The sequence below is a fragment of the Columba livia genome, unplaced genomic scaffold (assembly GCF_036013475.1).
Source record: "Columba livia isolate bColLiv1 breed racing homer unplaced genomic scaffold, bColLiv1.pat.W.v2 Scaffold_102, whole genome shotgun sequence".
Classification (NCBI taxonomy): Eukaryota; Metazoa; Chordata; class Aves; order Columbiformes; family Columbidae; genus Columba; species Columba livia.
In genome coordinates this window covers 5,702,196-5,721,925 of record NW_027043007.1, presented here as the reverse complement: position 1 = coordinate 5,721,925, position 19,730 = coordinate 5,702,196, and positions in this window count along the sequence as shown.

The window sequence follows — 19,730 nt, the reverse complement described above, 5'->3', positions numbered from 1 at the left end:
GGGGATTGTGACATACACACTGTCCAATAAGGTTTGTGACTCACACACGCTATCCAAAGGGGTTTGTGACACACACACACTGTCCAATCGTGTTTGTGAAACGCATGCTGTCCAATGGGTTTTGTGACACACACACTGTGTCCAAAGGGGTTTGTGACACACACAATTTCCAATGGTTCTTGTGACACACACGCTGTCCAATGGGGTTTGTGACACACACACTCTCTCCAGTGGGGTTCGTGACACACACAATCAGTCCAATGGCGACTGTGACACACACGCTGTCCAATGGGTTTTGCGACACACACACTCTATCCAATGGGTTTGTGACTCACATATTCTGTCCAATGGGGATTGTGACACACACGCTGTCCGATGGGTTTTGCGACACACACTCTGTACATTGGGCTTCTGACACACACGCTGTCCAATGGGGTTTGTGACACACACACTGACCTGGAGGGTTTGTGACACACACGCTCTGTCCAATGGGGTTTTTAACACACACACTGTCCAATGGTGTTTGTGACACACAGACTGTCCAATGGGATTTGTGACACACACTGTCCAATGGGGTTTCTGAGACACACGCTGTCCAATGGGGATTGTGACACCCATGCTGTCCAATGGGGTTTGTGTCAAACACACTGTCCAGGGGCGTTTGTGACACACACCCTGTTCAATGGGGTTTGTGACACACACAATCTGTCCAATGGGGTTTTTGACACACACGCTGTCCAATGGGGATTGTGACACAGACGCTGTCAAGGAGGGTTTGTGACACACACACTGTCCAATGGGGTTTGTGACACACACAGTCACCAATGGGGATTGTGACACACACAATGTCCGTGACGGTTTGTGACACACACACGCTGTCCAATGGGGATTGTGACAAACACGCTGTACAATGAGGTTTGTGACACACACACTCTGTCCAATGGGCTTGTGACACACACACTGTCCAATGGGGTTCGTGACACACAATCTGTCCAGTGGGGTTTGTGACACACACGCTGTCCAATGAGGATTGTGACACATACACGCGGTCCCATGGGATTTGTGACACACAGACCGACAAATTGTGTTTGTTACACACACACTGTGCAATGGTGTTTGTGACACACATGCTGTCCAATGGGTTTTGTGACACACACTCTGTCCATTGGGGTTTGTGACACATACGCTGTCCAATGAGGATTGTGACACATACACGCTGTCCCATGGGGTTTGTGACACACAGACCGACAAATTGGGTTTGTTACACACACATTGTCTAATGGTGTTTGTGACACGCATGCTGTCCAATGGGTTTTGTGACCCACACTCTGTGCAGTGGGGTTTCTGACACACACACTCTGTCCCATGGGGTTTGTGACACAGACGCTGTCCAATGGGGATTGTGACATACACAGACTATACAATGGGGTTTGTGACACACACACTTTCCAATGGGGCTTGTGACACACACACTTTCCAATGGGGTTTGTGAAACACACACGCTGTCCCATGGGGTTTGTGACAGACATGCTGTCCAATGGGGTTTCTGACACACACACTGACCTGGGGGGTTTGTGACTCACACAGGCTTTCCAATGGGGTTTGTGACACACACGCTGTCCAATGGGATTTTTGACACACACTGTCCAATGGGATTTCTGACGCACACGCTGTCCAATGGGGATTGTGACACACATGCTGTCCAGTGGGATTTATGACACACACACACTGTCCAATGGAGTTTGTGACAGGCACACTGTCCAGTGGGGATTGTGACACGCACGCTGTCCAGGAGGGTTTCTGACACACATACTGTCCAATGCGTTTTGTGACACACACGGTCACCAATGGGTATTGCGACACACACAATGTCCATGACGTTTTGTGACACACAAACTGTGCAATGGGGTTTGTGACACACACACACTGTCCAGTGGGGATTGTGACACACACACGCTGTCCAATGGGGTTTGGCACATACACTCTGTCCAATGGGGTTTGTGACACACACGCTGTCCACTGGGGATTGTGACAAACACGCTGTCCAATGGGGTTTATGACACACAACCTGTCCAATGGGGATTGTGACACATACATGCTGTCCAATGGGGTTCGTGAAACACACTCTGTGCAGTGGGGTTTGTGACACACACACGCTGTCCCATGGGGTTTGTGACACACATAAGCTATCCAGTGGGATTTGTGACACATACATTTTCCAGAGGGGTTTGTGACACACACACTCTGTCTAATGGTGCTTGTGACACACACGCTGTCCAAAGGGGTTCGTGACACACACGCTGTCCAGTGGGTTTTGTGACACACACATTCTGTCCAATGGGTTGTGACACACACGCTGTCCAATAGTGTTTGTGAAACACTCACTTTCCAATGGGGTTCGTGACACACACACTGTCCAATGGGTATTGTGACACACACACGCTTTTCAATGGGGTTTATGACACACACGCTGTCCAATGGTGTGTGTGAGACACACACTCTGTCCAATGGTTCTTGTGACACACACGCTCTCCAATCTTGTTTGTCACAAACACACTCTGTCCAATGGCGTTTGTAACACACACGTTGTCAAATGAGTTATGTGACACACACACTGTGCAATGAGGATTGTGACACACACAGGCTGTCCAATGGTGTTTGTGACACGCATGCTGTCGAATGGGTTTTGTGACACACGCACTGTCAATGTGGGTTTCTGACCCCCACTCTGTCCAATAGGGTTTGTGACACACACACTTTCCAATAGGGTTTGTGACACACAGACACTATCCAATGGGGTTTGTGACGCACACGCTGTCCAATGGGGTTTGTGACACACACACACTGTCCAATGGGTATTGTGACATACACTCGCTGTCCAATGCTGTTTATGACACACACTCTGCCCAATGGTTCTTGTGACACACACACTGTCCAATGGGGATTGTGACTCACACACTCTGTCCAATGTTGTCTGTGACACACACGCTGTGCATTGGGGTTTGTGACACAGACGCTGTCCAATGGGGATTGTGACATACACCGCTGTGCCGTGCAGATTGTGACACACACACTGACCAGGAGGGTTTGTGACACACACGCTGTCCATTGGGGTTTGTGACACACACACGCTATCCAATGGGGTTTGTGACACACACACTGACCAATTGGGTTTGTTGCACACACACTGTCCAATGGTGTTTGTGACACGCATGCTATCCAATGGGGTTTGTGACACACACACTAACCAGGAGGGTTTGTGACACAAACACGCAGTTCAATGGGTTTTGTGACACACACACTGTCCAACCGTGTTAGTGACACACACACACGGTCCAATGGGTATTGTGACACACACACGGACCAGGGGGGTTTTTGATACACACAGGCTGTCCAATGGGGTTTGTGACACAAACACTGTCCAATGGCATTTGTGACACACACTGTCCAATGGGGTTTCTGACACACATGCTGTCCAATGGGGTTTATGACACACACACTCTGTCCAATGGGGTTTGTAACAAACAAACTGTCCAGGGGGGTTTGTGACACACATGCTGTCCATGGGTTTTGTGACACGCACACTGTCCAATGTGGTTTGTGACACACACACTCTTTCCAATGGTTCTTGTGACACACATGCTGTCCAATGGGGTTTGTTACACACACACACTTTACAATGGTTCTTGTGACAAACACAGGCTGTCCAATGTTGTTTGCGACACACATGCTGTCCAATGGGTTTCGTGACACACGCACTGTCCATGGTGGTTTCTGACCCCCACTCTGTCCAATGGGGTTTGTGACAAACACCCTTTCCAATAGGGTTTGTGACACACACACACTGTCCAATGGGGTTTGTGACGCACACACATTCCAATGGTGTTTGTGACGCACACGCTGTCCAATGGGGTTTGTGACACACACACGCTGTCCAATGGGTATTGTGACACACACACGCTGTCCAATGCGGTTTATGACACACACGCTGACCAATTGGGTTTGTTACACACAAAATGTCCAGTGGTGTTTGTGAAACGCATGCTGTCCAATGGGTTTTGTGACACACACAAAGACCAATAGGGTTAGTGACACACACACACTGTCTAATGGGGTTTGAGACACACATACTCTGTCCAATGGGTCTTGTGACACACATGCTGTCCAATGGTGTTCGTTAAACACACGCTGTCCAATGGTGTTTGTGACACAGAGGCTGTCCAGTGGGGATTGTGACATAAACACTGACAAATAGGGTTTGTGACACACACATGCTATCCAATGGTGTTTGTGACACACACACTTTCCAATGGGGTTTCTGACACACACGCTGTCCAATAGGGGATCGCGACACACACGCTGTCCAATAGGGTTTGTGACACAGACACTTTCCAAAGGGGATGTTACACACAAAATGTGCAATTAGGATTGTGACACACACATGCTGTCCAACGGTGATTGTGACATACACGATGTCCAATGGAGATAGTGACACACACATGCTGTCCAATGGTGTTTCTGACACACGCGCTGCCCAGTCGGTTTTGTGACACACACACTGTCCAGAGGGGTTTCTGAGACACACACTGTGCAGTGGGGTTTGTCACACTAACTCTGTCCAATGGGGATTGTGACACACACACGCTGTAAAATGGTGTTTCTGACACACACGCTGTCCAGTCGGTTTTGTGAGACACACAGTGTTCAGTGGGTTTTCTCACACACACTCTGTCCAACTGGGATTGTGACACACACAGGCTGTCCAATGGGGTTTGTGACACACACATTGTCCAAAGGGGACTGTGACAAGCACACGCTGTCCAATGGGGATCGTGACACACACAATGTCAGGAGGGTTTGTGACACACACACTGTCCAATGGGGTTTTTGACACACACACTCACCAATGGGGATTGTGACACACACAATGTCCATGACGGTTTGTGACACACACAGAGTCCATTGGGATTTGTGACACACACACTTTCCAATGGGGTTTGAGACACACACACTCTGTCCAATGGGCTTGTGACACACACGCTGTCCAATGGGGTTTCTCACAAACACTCTGTCCAATGGGGATAGTGACAAACACGCTGTACAATGGTGTTTGTGACACACTCAATCTGTCCAATGGGCTTGTGACAAACACGCTGTCCAATGGGGTTAGTGACACACACTCTGTCCAGTGGGGTTTGTGACACACACACTGTCCAATGGGTTTTGTGACACACACGCTGTCTAATGGGGATTTTGACACATACACGCTGTCCAACGGGGTTCGTGACACACACTCTGTCCAGTGGGGTTTGTGACACACAGACTGCCCAATAGGGTTTGTGGCACACACACGCTATCCAATGGGGTTTGTGACACATAAACTTTCCAATGGGGTTTGTGACACACACACTTTGTCCAATGGTGCTTGTTACACAGACGCTGTCTAAAGGGGTTCGTGACACACACGCTGTCCAACGGGTTTTGTGACACACACAATCTGTCCAATGAGCCTATAACACACAAACTGTCCAATAGTGTTTGTGACACACACGCTATCCAATGGGGTTTGTGACACACGCACACTCTCCAGTAGGGATTGAGACACACACACTTTCTAAAGCGGTTTGTGACACACACGCTATACAAAGGGTTTTGTGACACACACTCTGTCCAATGGGGACTGTGACACACACACTATGTCCAATGGTGTTTATGACACACAAGATGTCCAATGGGGTTTGTGACACAGACGCTGTCCAATGGGGATTGTGACGTGAACAGTATCCAATAGGCATTGTGATTACACACGTTGTCCAATGGGGTTTGTGACACACACACTCTGTCCAATGGGTCCTGTGACACGCACGCTGTCTAATGGGGTTCGTGACACACACTCGGTCCAGTGGGTTTAGGTTCACACACACGCTGTCCCATGGGGTTTGTGACACACACAGTCTGTTGAATGGGTCTTGTGACACACACGCTTTCCAATGGGGTTTATGACACACACTCTGTCCAATGGGTCTTGTGAGACACACACTCTGTCCAATGGGTCTTGTGAAACACACACTGTCCAATGGGGCTTGTGACACACACACGATTTCCAAAGGTGTTTGTGAGACACCCGCTGTCCAATGGGGTTTGTGACACAGATGCTGTACAATGGGGATTGTGACATACACACTGTCCAATAAGGTTTGTGACTCACACACGCTATCCAAAGGGGTTTGTGACACACACACACTGTCCAATCGTGTTTGTGAAACGCATGCTGTCCAATGGGTTTTGTGACACACACACTGTGTCCAATGGGGTTTGTGACACACACAATTTCCAATGGTTCTTGTGACACACACGCTGTCCAATGGGGTTTGTGACACACACACTCTCTCCAGTGGGGTTCGTGACACACACAATCAGTCCAATGGCGACTGTGACACACACGCTGTCCAATGGGTTTTGCGACACACACACTCTGTCCAATGGGTTTGTGACTCACATATTCTGTCCAATGGGGATTGTGACACACACGCTGTCCGATGGGTTTTGCGACACACACTCTGTACATTGGGCTTCTGACACACACGCTGTCCAATGGGGTTTGTGACACACACACTGACCTGGAGGGTTTGTGACACACACACTCTGTCCAATGGGGTTTTTGACACACACACTGTCCAATGGTGTTTGTGACACACAGACTGTCCAATGGGATTTGTGACACACACTGTCCAATGGGGTTTCTGAGACACACGCTGTCCAATGGGGATTGTGACACCCATGCTGTCCAATGGGGTTTGTGTCAAACACACTGTCCAGGGGCGTTTGTGACACACACCCTGTTCAATGGGGTTTGTGACACACACAATCTGTCCAATGGGGTTTTTGACACACACGCTGTCCATTGGGGATTGTGACACATACACACTGTCCAATGGGGTTCGTGACACACACTCTGTCCTGTGGGTTTAGTTTCACACACACGCTGTCCCATGGGGTTTGTGACACACAAACGCTATCCAATGGGTTTTGCGACACACACACTCTGTCCAATGGGTTTTGTGACTCACATATTCTGTCCAATGGGGATTGTGACACACACGCTGTCCGATGGGTTTTGCGACACACACTCTGTACATTGGGCTTCTGACACACACGCTGTCCAATGGGGTTTGTGACACACACACTGACCTGGAGGGTTTGTGACACACACACTCTGTCCAATGGGGTTTTTGACACACACACTGTCCAATGGTGTTTGTGACACACAGACTGTCCAATGGGATTTGTGACACACACTGTCCAATGGGGTTTCTGAGACACACGCTGTCCAATGGGGATTGTGACACCCATGCTGTCCAATGGGGTTTGTGTCAAACACACTGTCCAGGGGCGTTTGTGACACACACCCTGTTCAATGGGGTTTGTGACACACACAATCTGTCCAATGGGGTTTTTGACACACACGCTGTCCAATGGGGATTGTGACACATACACACTGTCCAATGGGGTTCGTGACACACACTCTGTCCTGTGGGTTTAGTTTCACACACACGCTGTCCCATGGGGTTTGTGACACACAAACGCTATCCAATGGGGTTTGTGACACACACACTCTGTCCAATGGGTTTGTGACTCTCACGCTCTCCAGTGGTGTTTGTGACACACATGCTATCCAATGGGGTTTGTGACACACACGCTGTCCAATGGGATTTGTGACACACACTGTCCAGTGGGGTTTCTGAAACACACGCTGTGCAATGGGGATTGTGACACACATGCTGTCCAATGGGGTTTATGACACACACATTCTGTCCAATGGGGTTTGTGACAAACACACTGTCCAGGGGGGTTTGTGACGCACACACTGTCCAATAGGGTTTGTGACAAACACACTGTGCAGGGGTGTTTGTGACACATACACGCTGTCCAAAGGGGTTCGTGACACACACTCGGTCCAGTGGGTTTAGGTTCACACACACGCTGTCCCATGGGGTTTGTGACACACAAACACTATCCAATGGGGTTTGTGACACACACAATCTGTCCAAAGGGCTTGTGACACACAAGCTCTCCAATAGTGTTTGTGACACAATCGCTATCCAATGGGGTTTGTGACACACATACACTGTCCAATGGGTTTTGTACACACACTCTGTCCATTGGGCGTGTGAAACACACGCTGTCCAACGGGGTTTGTGACACACACACTGTCCAATGGTGTATGTGACAGACGCGCTGTCAAATGTGGTTTGTGACACACACACTCACCTGGGGGGTTTCTGACACACACAGGTTGTCCATTGGGGTTTGTGACATACACACGCTGTCCCATGGGGTTTGTGACACAGACGCTGTCCAATGGGGATTGTGACATACACACACTATACAATGGGGTTTGTGACACGCATGCTGTCCAATGGGGTTTGTGACACACACACTGTCCAATGGTGTTTGTTGCACACACGCTGTCAAATGGGGTTTGTGACAAACACGCTGTCCAATGGTGATTGTGGCACACACACTGTCCAATAGTGTTTATGACACACACACGCTATCCAATGGGTTTTGTGACATATACACAGTCTTATAGGGTTTGTGACAAACACACACTGTCCAATGGGGATTGTGACACACACACGCTGTGCAATGGGGTTTATTACACACACACTGTCCAATGGGGTTTGTGACACACACGATCTGTCCAATGGGTCTTGTGACACACACGCTGTCCAATGGGGATTGTGACACACACGCTGTCCAATGGGGATTGTGACAAACAGGCTGTACAATGGGGTTTGTGACACACACAATCTGTCCAATGGGTTTTGTGACACACTCGCTGTCCAATGGGGTTTGTGACACACACAATCTGTCCAATGGGGTTTGTGACACAAACGCTGTCCAATAGGGATTGTGACACACCCACTGTCCAATGGGGTTTGTAACATACACACTCTGTCCAATGCTACTTGTGACACACACAGTGTCCAAAGGTGTTTGTGACACACATGCTGTCCAAAGGGGTTTGTGACACAGACGATGTCCAATGGGGGTTGTGACAAACACGCTGTCCAATGAGGTTCGTGACACACACACTTTCTCATGGGGTTTGTGACACACACACACACTGTCCAATGGGGATTGTGATATACACACACTGTTTAATGGGGTTTATGAAACACACAATCTGTCCAATGGGGTTTGTGACACACACTCTGTCCATTGGGGTTTGTGGACAAACAAACACTGTCCATTGCTGTTTGTGACACACACGCTGTCCAATGGGGATTGTAGCACACACAATCTGTCCGATGGGGATTGTGACATGCACGCTCTGTCCAATGGGTCTTGTGACACACACGCTGTCCAATGGGGATTGTGACACACAGGCTGGCCAATGGGTGTTGTGACACACCCGCTGTCCAATGAGGTTTGTGACACACACAATCTGTCCAATGGGTCTTGTGACACACACGCTGTCCAATGGGGTTCGTGACACACACGCTGTCCTACATGGTTTGTGACATACACACGCTATCCAATGGGGTTTGTGACACGCACACTTTCTAAAGGTGTTTGTGACACAAACACGCTATCCAAAGGGTTTTGTGACACACTCAGTGTCCAATGGGGTTTGTGGCACACACTCTGTCCAATGGGGTTTGTGGACAAACACACACTGTCCAATGGTGTTTGTGACACACAAGCTGCCCAATGGGGTTTGACACACACTCTGTCCTACGTGGATTGTGGCACACACACGCTGTCCAATGGGGTTTGTGACACACCCACTGTCCAATGGGGCTTGTGACACACACATAGTCCAATGGGGTTTGACACACACTCAACCTGTCCAATGGAGTTTGTGATACACACTCTGCCAAATTATGTTTGTGACACCCACTCTCTCGAATGGGGTTTTTGCCACAGAAACTGTCCAAAGGGGACTGTGACACACACAGAATATCAAATTTGGTATGTGACACACACACTCTGTCCAATAGGATTTGTGACACACACGCTGTCCAATGGGGATTGTGAAACACACACTGTCCAGGAGGGTTTGTGACACACACACGATATCCAATGGTGTTTGTGACACACACTCTTTAATGGGGTTTGTGACACACACGCTATACAAAAGGTTTTGTGACACACACACTGTCTAATGGGGATTGTGACACACACACGATGTACAATGGTGTTTGTTACACACTTGCTGTCCAATGGGTTTTGTGATACAGACGCTGTCCAATGGGGATTGTGACACAAACACGCTGTCCAATGGAGTTTGTGAAACACACGCTGTACAATGGGGTTTGTGACACACACAATGTGTCCAATGGGTTTTGTGACACACTCGCTGTCCAATGGGGTTTGTGACACACACAATCTGTCCAATGGGGTTTGTGACACAAACGCTGTCCAATAGGGATTGTGACATACCCACTGTCCAATGGGGTTTGTAACATACACACTCTGTCCAATGCTACTTGTGACACACACAGTGTCCAAAGGTGTTTGTGACACACATGCTGTCCAATGGGGTTTGTGACACAGACGATGTCCAATGGGGGTTGTGACAAACACGCTGTCCAATGAGGTTCGTGACACACACACTTTCTCATGGGGTTTGTGACACACACACGCTATCCAATGGGGTTTGTGAAACAAACACTTTCTAATATGGTTTGTGACACACACTCGATGTACCATGGGGTTTGTGACACACAGACTGACCAGGGGGGTTTGTGACACACACAGGCTGTCCAATGGGGTTTGTGACACACACGCTGTCCAAAGGGATTTGTGACACACAATGTCCAACGGGGTTTCTGACACACAAGCTGTCCACTGGCGATTGTGACACACATGCTGTCCAATGGGGTTTATGACACACACACTTTGTCCAAAGGGATTTGTGACAATCAGACTGTCCGGGGGGTTTGTGACGCATACGCTGTCCAATGGGGTTTGAGACACACGCGCTGTCCAAAGGGGATTGTGACACAGACACGCTGTCCAATGGGGTTTGTGACATACACACTGTGCAATGGGGTTTGTGACACAGACACACTGTCCAATGGGGATTGAGACACACACGCTGTCCAATGGGGTTTGTGACACACACACTGTGCAATGAGGATTGTGACACACACTCGCTGTCCAATGGTGTTTGTGACACGCATGCTGTCCAATGGGATTTGTGACACATGCACTGTCCTTGGGGGTTTGTGAGCCCGACTCTAGCCAGTTGGATTTGTGACAAGCTCACTGTCCAACGGGGTTTGTGACACACACGCTTTCCAATGGGGTTTGTGACACACACGCACTGTCCAATGGGGTTTTTGACACACAAACTTTCCATTGGGGTTTGTGACAAACACACACTGTCCAATGGGGTTTGTGACACACACACGCTATCCAATGGGTTTTGTGACACATACACTGTCCTGTAGGGTTTGTGACACACACACACTCTCCGATGCTGTTTGTGACACACACGCTGTCCAATGGGGTTTATGACACACACGCTGTCCAATGGGGTTTGAGACACACACAATCTGTCCAATGGGGATTGTGACACAAAGACTGTCCAATGGGTATTGTGACACACACGCTATCCAATAGGATTTGTGACACACACACTCAATCCAATGGGTCTTGTGACACACACGCTGTCCAATGGGGTTCTTGACACACACGCTGTCCAATAGGTTCTGTGACACATACACGCTCTCCAATGGGGTTTGTGACACACACACTTTCTAAAGGGGTTTGTGACACATGCACGCTCTCCAAAGGGTTTTGTGACATACACACTGTTCAATGGGGTTAGTGATACACACACTGTGTCCAATGGTACTTGTGACACACACGTTGTCCAATGGGGTTCGTGACACACACGCTGTCCAGTGGGGATTGTGACACACACACGCTGTCCAGTGCTGTTTGTAAAACTCACGCTGTCCAATGTGGATTGAGACACACATGCTCTCCAAAGGTGTTTGTGACATGGATGCTTTCCAATGGGGTTTGTGACACACACACTGTCCAATGGGGTTTGTGGCACACACTCTGTCCAATGGGGTTTGTGGACACACACACTGCGCAATGGTGTTTGTGAAACACACAATGTCCAAAGGGGATTGTGACACACACACTGTCCAGTGGGGTTTGTCACACACATTCTTTCCAACGGGGATTGTGACACGGTCACGCTGTCCAATGGGGTTTGTGACACACCCACTGTCTAATGGGGTTTGTGATACACACTGTAAAATTGTGTTTGTGACACCCACTGTCTCCAATGGGGTTTTTGCCACAGACACTGTCCAAGGGGCCTGTGACACACACACGCTGTCAAATGGGGTATGTGACACACACACTCTGTCCTATAGGATTTGTGACACACACGCTGTCCAATGGGATTTGTGTTTACACACGCTCACCAATGGGGATTGTGACACACACACTGTCCAATGGGGTTTGTGACACACACACTATCCAATGGGGTTTCTCACACACACTCTGTCCAATGGGGTTTGTGACACACACGCTGTCCAATGGGGAATGTGTCACATAGACACTGTCCAATGGGGTTCGTGACACACATTCTGTCCAGTGGGGTTTGTGACACTGACACTGTCCAATAGGGTTTGTGACACACACACGCTATCCAATGGGGTTTGTAACAAACACACTTTCTAATGGGGTTTGTGACACACATGCTATACAATGGGGATAGCGACACACACATGATGTCCAGTGGTGTTTGTGACACAGACGCTCTCCAATGGGGATTGTGACATACACACTTTCCAATAGGGTTTTTGACACACACACGCTATCCAAAGGGGTTTGTGACACACACACTTTCCAATGGGGTTTGTGACACACACACTGTCCAATAGGGTTTGTGACACACACACGCTATTCAATGTGTTTTGTGAAACAAACACTTTTTAATGGGGTTTGTGACATGCACGCTATCCAATCGGTTTTGTGACACGCACACTGTCCAATGGGGATTGTTACACACACACTCTGTCCAATGGTGTTTGTGACACACACGCTGTGCATTTGAGTTTGTGACACAGATGCTGTCCAATGGGGATTGTGACATACACACGCTATCCAATGTGGTTTGTGACACGCACACTTTCCAATGGGGTTTGTGACACACACAATTTCCGATGGGGTTTGTGACACACACGCTGTCCCATAGGTTTTGTGACACGCACGCTGACCAACTGGGTTTGTTACACACACACTGTCCAATGGTGTTTGTGACACACGCTGTCAAATGGGGTTTTTGACAAACACACTGACCAGGCGGGTTTGTTACACACACAGGCTGTCCAATGGATTTTGTGACACACACGCTGTCCAAAGGGATTTGTTACACACATTGTCCAATAGGGTTTGTGACACACACACTGTCCAGTGGGATTTGTGACGCATACGCCGTCCAATGGGTTTTATGAAACACACGCTGTCCAAAGGGGGTTGTGACACACACACGCTGTCCATGGGGGTTTGTCACAAAAACACTGTACAATGGGGATTGTGACACACACACTTGGCAATGAGGATTGTGACACACACACACTTTCCAATTGGGTTGGTAACACACACTCTGTCGAGTGGGGTTTGTGACACAAACGCTGTCCAACAGGGTTTGTGACACACACACTTTCTAATGGGGTTTGTGACACACACGCTATACAATGGGTTTTGTGGCACACTCACTGCCCAATGGGGATTGTTACACGCACACGATATCCAAAGGTGTTTGTGACTCACATGCTGTACAATGGGGTTTGTGACTCAGACGATGTCCAATGGGGATTGTGACAAACACGCTGTCCAATGGTGATTGTGACACACACACTGTCCAATAGTGTTTATGACACACACACGCTATCCAATGGGTTTTGTGACATATACACAGTCTTATAGGGTTTGTGACAAACACACACTGTCCAATGGGGATTGTGACACACACACGCTGTGCAATGGGGTTTATTACACACACACTGTCCAATGGGGTTTGTGACACACACGATCTGTCCAATGGGTCTTGTGACACACACGCTGTCCAATGGGGATTGTGACACACACGCTGTCCAATGGGGATTGTGACAAACAGGCTGTACAATGGGGTTTGTGAAACACACACTCTGTCCAATGGGCTTGTGACACACATGCTGTTCAATGGGGTTCATGACACACACTCTGTTCAGTGTGGTTTGTGACACACACACACGGTCCAATGTGGTTCGTGACACACACTCTGTCCAGTGGTGTTTGTTACACACACACTGTCCAATAGCGTTTGTGACACACACTCGTTATCCAATGGGGTTTGTGACACATACACATTCCAACGTGTTTGAGACACACACACTCTGTCCAATGGTGCATGTGAGAAAAACGCTGTCCATAGGGGTTCATGACACACACGCTGTCCAATAGGTTTTGTGACACACACACTCTGTCCAATGAGCTTGTGACACACACGCTCTCCAATAGTGTTTGTGACACACACACTGTCCAAAGGGGTTTGTGACACACATGCTGTCCAATGGATTTTGTGACACACACATGTCCAGGGGGGTTTGTGACACAGACACTGTCCAATAGGGTTTGTGACACACACATTCTATCCAATGGGGTGTGTGACACACACACTTTCAAATGGGGTTTGTGACACACACACGCTATCCAAAGGGGTTTGTGATATGCAGACTTTCTAATGGGGTCTGTGACACTCACATGCTATGCAATGGGGTTTGTGACACACACATACTGTCCAATGGGGATTGTGACAAACACGCTGTCCAATGGTGTTTGTGACACACACGATCTGTCCAATGGGTCTTGTGACACACACGCTGTCCAATGGGGATTGTGACACACATGCTGTCCAATGGGGATTGTGACAAACAGGCTGTACAATGGGGTTTGTGAAACACACACTCTGTCCAATGGGCTTGTGACACACACGCTGTTCAATTGGGTTCGTGACACATACTCTGTCCAGTGTGGTTTGTGACACACACACTGTCCAAAGGGGTTTGTGACACACACGCTGTCCAATGGGGATTGTGACACACATGCTGTCCAATGGGGTTTATACCACTCACACTCTGTCCAATGGAGTTTGTGACAAACACAGTGTCCAGGAGTGTTTGTTACGCACACCCTGTCCAATGGGGATTGTGACATACACAATGTCCAATGGGGTTTGTGAGACACATACTCTGTCTAATGGTTCTTGTGACACACACCCTCTCCAATGGGGTTTGTGAAACACACAATCTGTTCAATGGGGTTCGTGACACACACGCTGTCCAGTGGGGTTTATGACACACACACTGTCCAATAAGGTTTGAGACACACACACTCTGTCCAATGATGTTTGTGACACACACGCTGTGCATTGGGGGTTGTGACAGAGACGATGTCCAATGGGGTTTGTGACACACACACCCTGTCCAATGGTTCTTGTGACACACACGCTGTCCAATGAGGTTTTTGAAACACACAATCTGTCCAATGGGGTTCGTGACACTCACGCTGCCCAGTGGGGTTTGTGACACACACACTGTCCAGTAGGGTTTGTGACACACACACGCTATTCAATTGTGTTTGTGACACACACACTTTCAAATGGGGTTTGTGACACACACGCTGTCCAATGGGGATTGTGACAGACACATGATGTCCAAAGGTGTTTGTGACACGCACACTTTCAAATGGGTTTTGTGACACACACACTTTCCAGTGGGGTTTATGACACACAAACGCTGTCCCATGGGTTTTCTGACACACACGCTGACCAATTGGTTTGTTACACACACACTGTCCAATGGTCTTGTGACAGACACGCTGTCCAATGGGTTTGTGACACACACTCTGACCAGGAGGGTTTGTGACACACACACGCTATCCAATGGGGTTTGTGACAAACACACTGTCCAATCGTCTTTTTGACACACACGCTGTCAAATGGGGTTTGTGACACAAACACTGTCCAATGGTGTTTGTATCACACACACTCTGTCCAATGAGTATTGTGACAAACACTCTGTCAAGGGGGTTTGTGCCGCACACGCTGTCCAATGGGGTTTGTGTCACACACAGTCTGTCAAATGGTTCTTGTGACACACACGCTGTCCAATGGGGTTTGTGACACACACATACTGTCCAATGGGTATTGTGACTCACACACGCAGTCCAATGGGGTTTTAGACACACACGCTGTCCCATGGGGTTTGTGAGACGCAAACTCTGTCCAATGGTTCTTGTGACACACACGCTGTCCAATGGGGTTTGTGAAACACACAATCTGTCCAATGGGGTTCATGACAAACACACTGTCCTGTGGGGTTTGCGACACACAGACTGTCTAATAGGGTTTGTGACACAAACACACTATCCAATGGGGTTTGTGAAACACACACATTCTAATGTGGTTTGAGACACACATGCTATCCAATCGGTTTTGTGACACACACACTGTGCAATGGGGATTGTGACACACACACTCTGTCCAATGGTGTTTGTGACAGACACGCTGTGCATTTGAGTTTGTGACACACACACTGCCCAATGGTGTTTGTGACACACATTTTGTCCAATGGGTTTTGTGACACACACTCTGTCCAGTGGGCTTGTGACACACACACGCTGTCCAATGGGGTTTGTGAAACACACACTTTCCAATGGGAATTGAGACACACACACGCTATCCAAAGGGGTTTGTGACACAGACACTGTCCAATGATGTTTGTGACACACACGCTCTTAAATGGGGTTTCTGACACACACACTGACCAGGGGGGTTTGTGACACACACACTGTCCAATAGGTTTTGTGACAAACACGCAATACAATGCGTTTTGTGACACACACACTGTCCAATGGGGATTGTGACACACACACGATGTCCTATGGTGTTTGTGACACGCACACTTTCCAATGGGGTTTGTGACACACACACTTTCCAATGGGGTTTGTGACACACACACGCTGTCCCATGGGTTTTATGACACACACGCGGACAAATTTTGTTTGTTACACACTCACTGTCCAATGTTGTTTGTGACGTGCATGATAAACAATGGGTTTTGTGACACACAATCTGTCCAATGGTCTTGTGACACACACGCTGTCCAATGTGGTTTGTGACACTCACACTGACCAGGAGGGTTTGTGACACACACAAGCTGTCCAATAGGGTTTGTGGCACACAAACTGTCCAATGGTGTTTGTGACACACGTGCTGTCAAATGGGGTTTGTGACACATACAGGCTGTCCAAAGGGATTTATGACACACACACTTTCCAATGGGGTTTGTGACACACACACTGTCCAATTGCGTTTGTAAAACACACAGTCTGTCAAATGGTTCTTTTGACACACACGCTGTCCTCTGGGGTTTGTGACACACACGCTATACAATCGTTTTTGTGACACACACACTGTCCAATGGGGATTGTTACACACACACTCTGTCCAATGGTGTTTGTGACACACACGCTATCCAATCGGTTTTGTGACACAGACACTGTCCAATGGGGATTGTTACACACACACTCTGTCCAATGGTGTTTGTGACACACACGCTGTGCATTGGGGTTTGTGACACAGACGCTGTCCAATGGGGTTTGTGGCACGGTCACTTTCCAATGGGGTTTGTGACACACACACTTTCCAATGGGGTTCTTGACACACACATGCTGTCCCATGGGGTTTGTGACACACACGTCGACCAACTGGGTTAATTACATACACATGCTATCCAATGGGGTTTGTGACACGCATGCTGTCCAATGGGTTTTGTGACACACACTCTGTCCAATGGTCTTCTGACACACACGCTGTAAAATGGGGTTTGTGAAACACACAATCTGTCTAATGGGGTTCGTGACACACACGATGTCCAGTGGGGTTTATGACACACACACTTCCAATAGGGTTTGTGACACACACACGCTATCCAATGGGGTTTGTGACACACACACTTTATAATGGGGTTTGTGACACACGTTATACAATGGGTTTTGTGACACACACACTGTCCAATGGGGATTGTGACACACACACGATGTCCAATGGGGTTTGTGACACGCACACTTTCCAATGGGGTTTGTGACACACACACTGTCCAATAGGGTTTGTGACACACACACACTATCCAGTGGGTTTTGTGACACACACTCTGTCCAATGGTGTTTCTGACACACACGCTGTCCAATGGGGATTGTGAAAGACATGCTGTGCAATTGGGTGTATGACACACACTCTCTGTAAAATGAGGTTTGTGACACACACACTCTGTCAAATGGTTCTTGTGACACACACGCTTTCCAATGGGGTTTTGAGACACACACACACTGTCCAATGGGTATTGAGACACACACACGCTGTCCAATGGGTTTTGTGAAACACACAATCTGTCCAATGGGGTTCGTGACACGCACGCTGTCCTGTGGGGTTTGTGACACACACACTATCCAATGGGGATTGTGACACACATACTCTTTCCAGTGGTGTTTGTGACACACACTCTGTGCATTGTTGTTTGTGACACAGATGCTGTCCAATGGGGATTGTGACATACACAGTCTATCCAATTGGGTTTGTGACACGCTCACTTTCCAATGGGGTTTGTGACACACACGCTGAATAATTGGGTTTGTTACACACTCACTTTCTAATGGCGTTTGTGAAACGCATGCTGTCCAATACCTTTTGTGACACACTCTCTGTCCAATGGGCTTGTCACATGCACACACAGTCTAATGGCTTTTGTGACACACACGCTTTCCAACGCGGTTTCTGACACACACACGCTATCCAATGGGGCTTGTGACAGAGACACTGTCCAATGGGGTTTCTGACACACACGCTGTCCGATGGGGATTGTGACACACAAACTGACCAGGGGAGTTTGTGACATACACAGGCTTTTCAAAGGTGTTTGTGACACACACGCTGTCCAATGGGATTTGTGACAAACGCACTGTCCAGGGGGGTTTGTGGCACACACACTGTCCAATGGTGTTTGTGACACGCACACTTTCCAATGGGGTTTGTGACACACACACGTTCCAATGGGGTTTGTGACATACACACGCTGTCCCATGGGTTTTATGACACACATGCTGTCCAGTGGGTTTTGTGACACACACTCTGCCCAATGGTCTTGTGACACACACTCTGTCCAATGGGGTTTGTGACAAACACACTGTCCGGGGGGGTTTGTGCCGCACATGCTGTCCAATTGGGTTTGTGACACACATGCTGTCCAATGGGATTTGTGACAAACACACTTTCCAATGGTATTTGTCACACACACACTCTGTCCAGTGGCGTTTGTGGCACACACGCTGTCCAATGGCGTTTGTGACACACACACTGAACAGGGGGGTTTGTGACACACACAGGCTGTTCAATGGTGTTGGTGACACACACGCTTTCCAATGGGATTTTTGACAAACATACTGTCCGGGGGGTTTGTGACGCACAAGCTGTCCAATGGGGATTGTGACACATATGTTGTCCAACGGGGTTTATGACACACAGGCTCTGTCCTATGTGGTTTGTGACAAACACACTGTCCAGGGGGGGTTGTGACACACACGCTGTCCAATGGGGATTGTGCCACATCACACGCTGTCTAATGGGGTTTGTCACAAAAACACTGTACAATGGC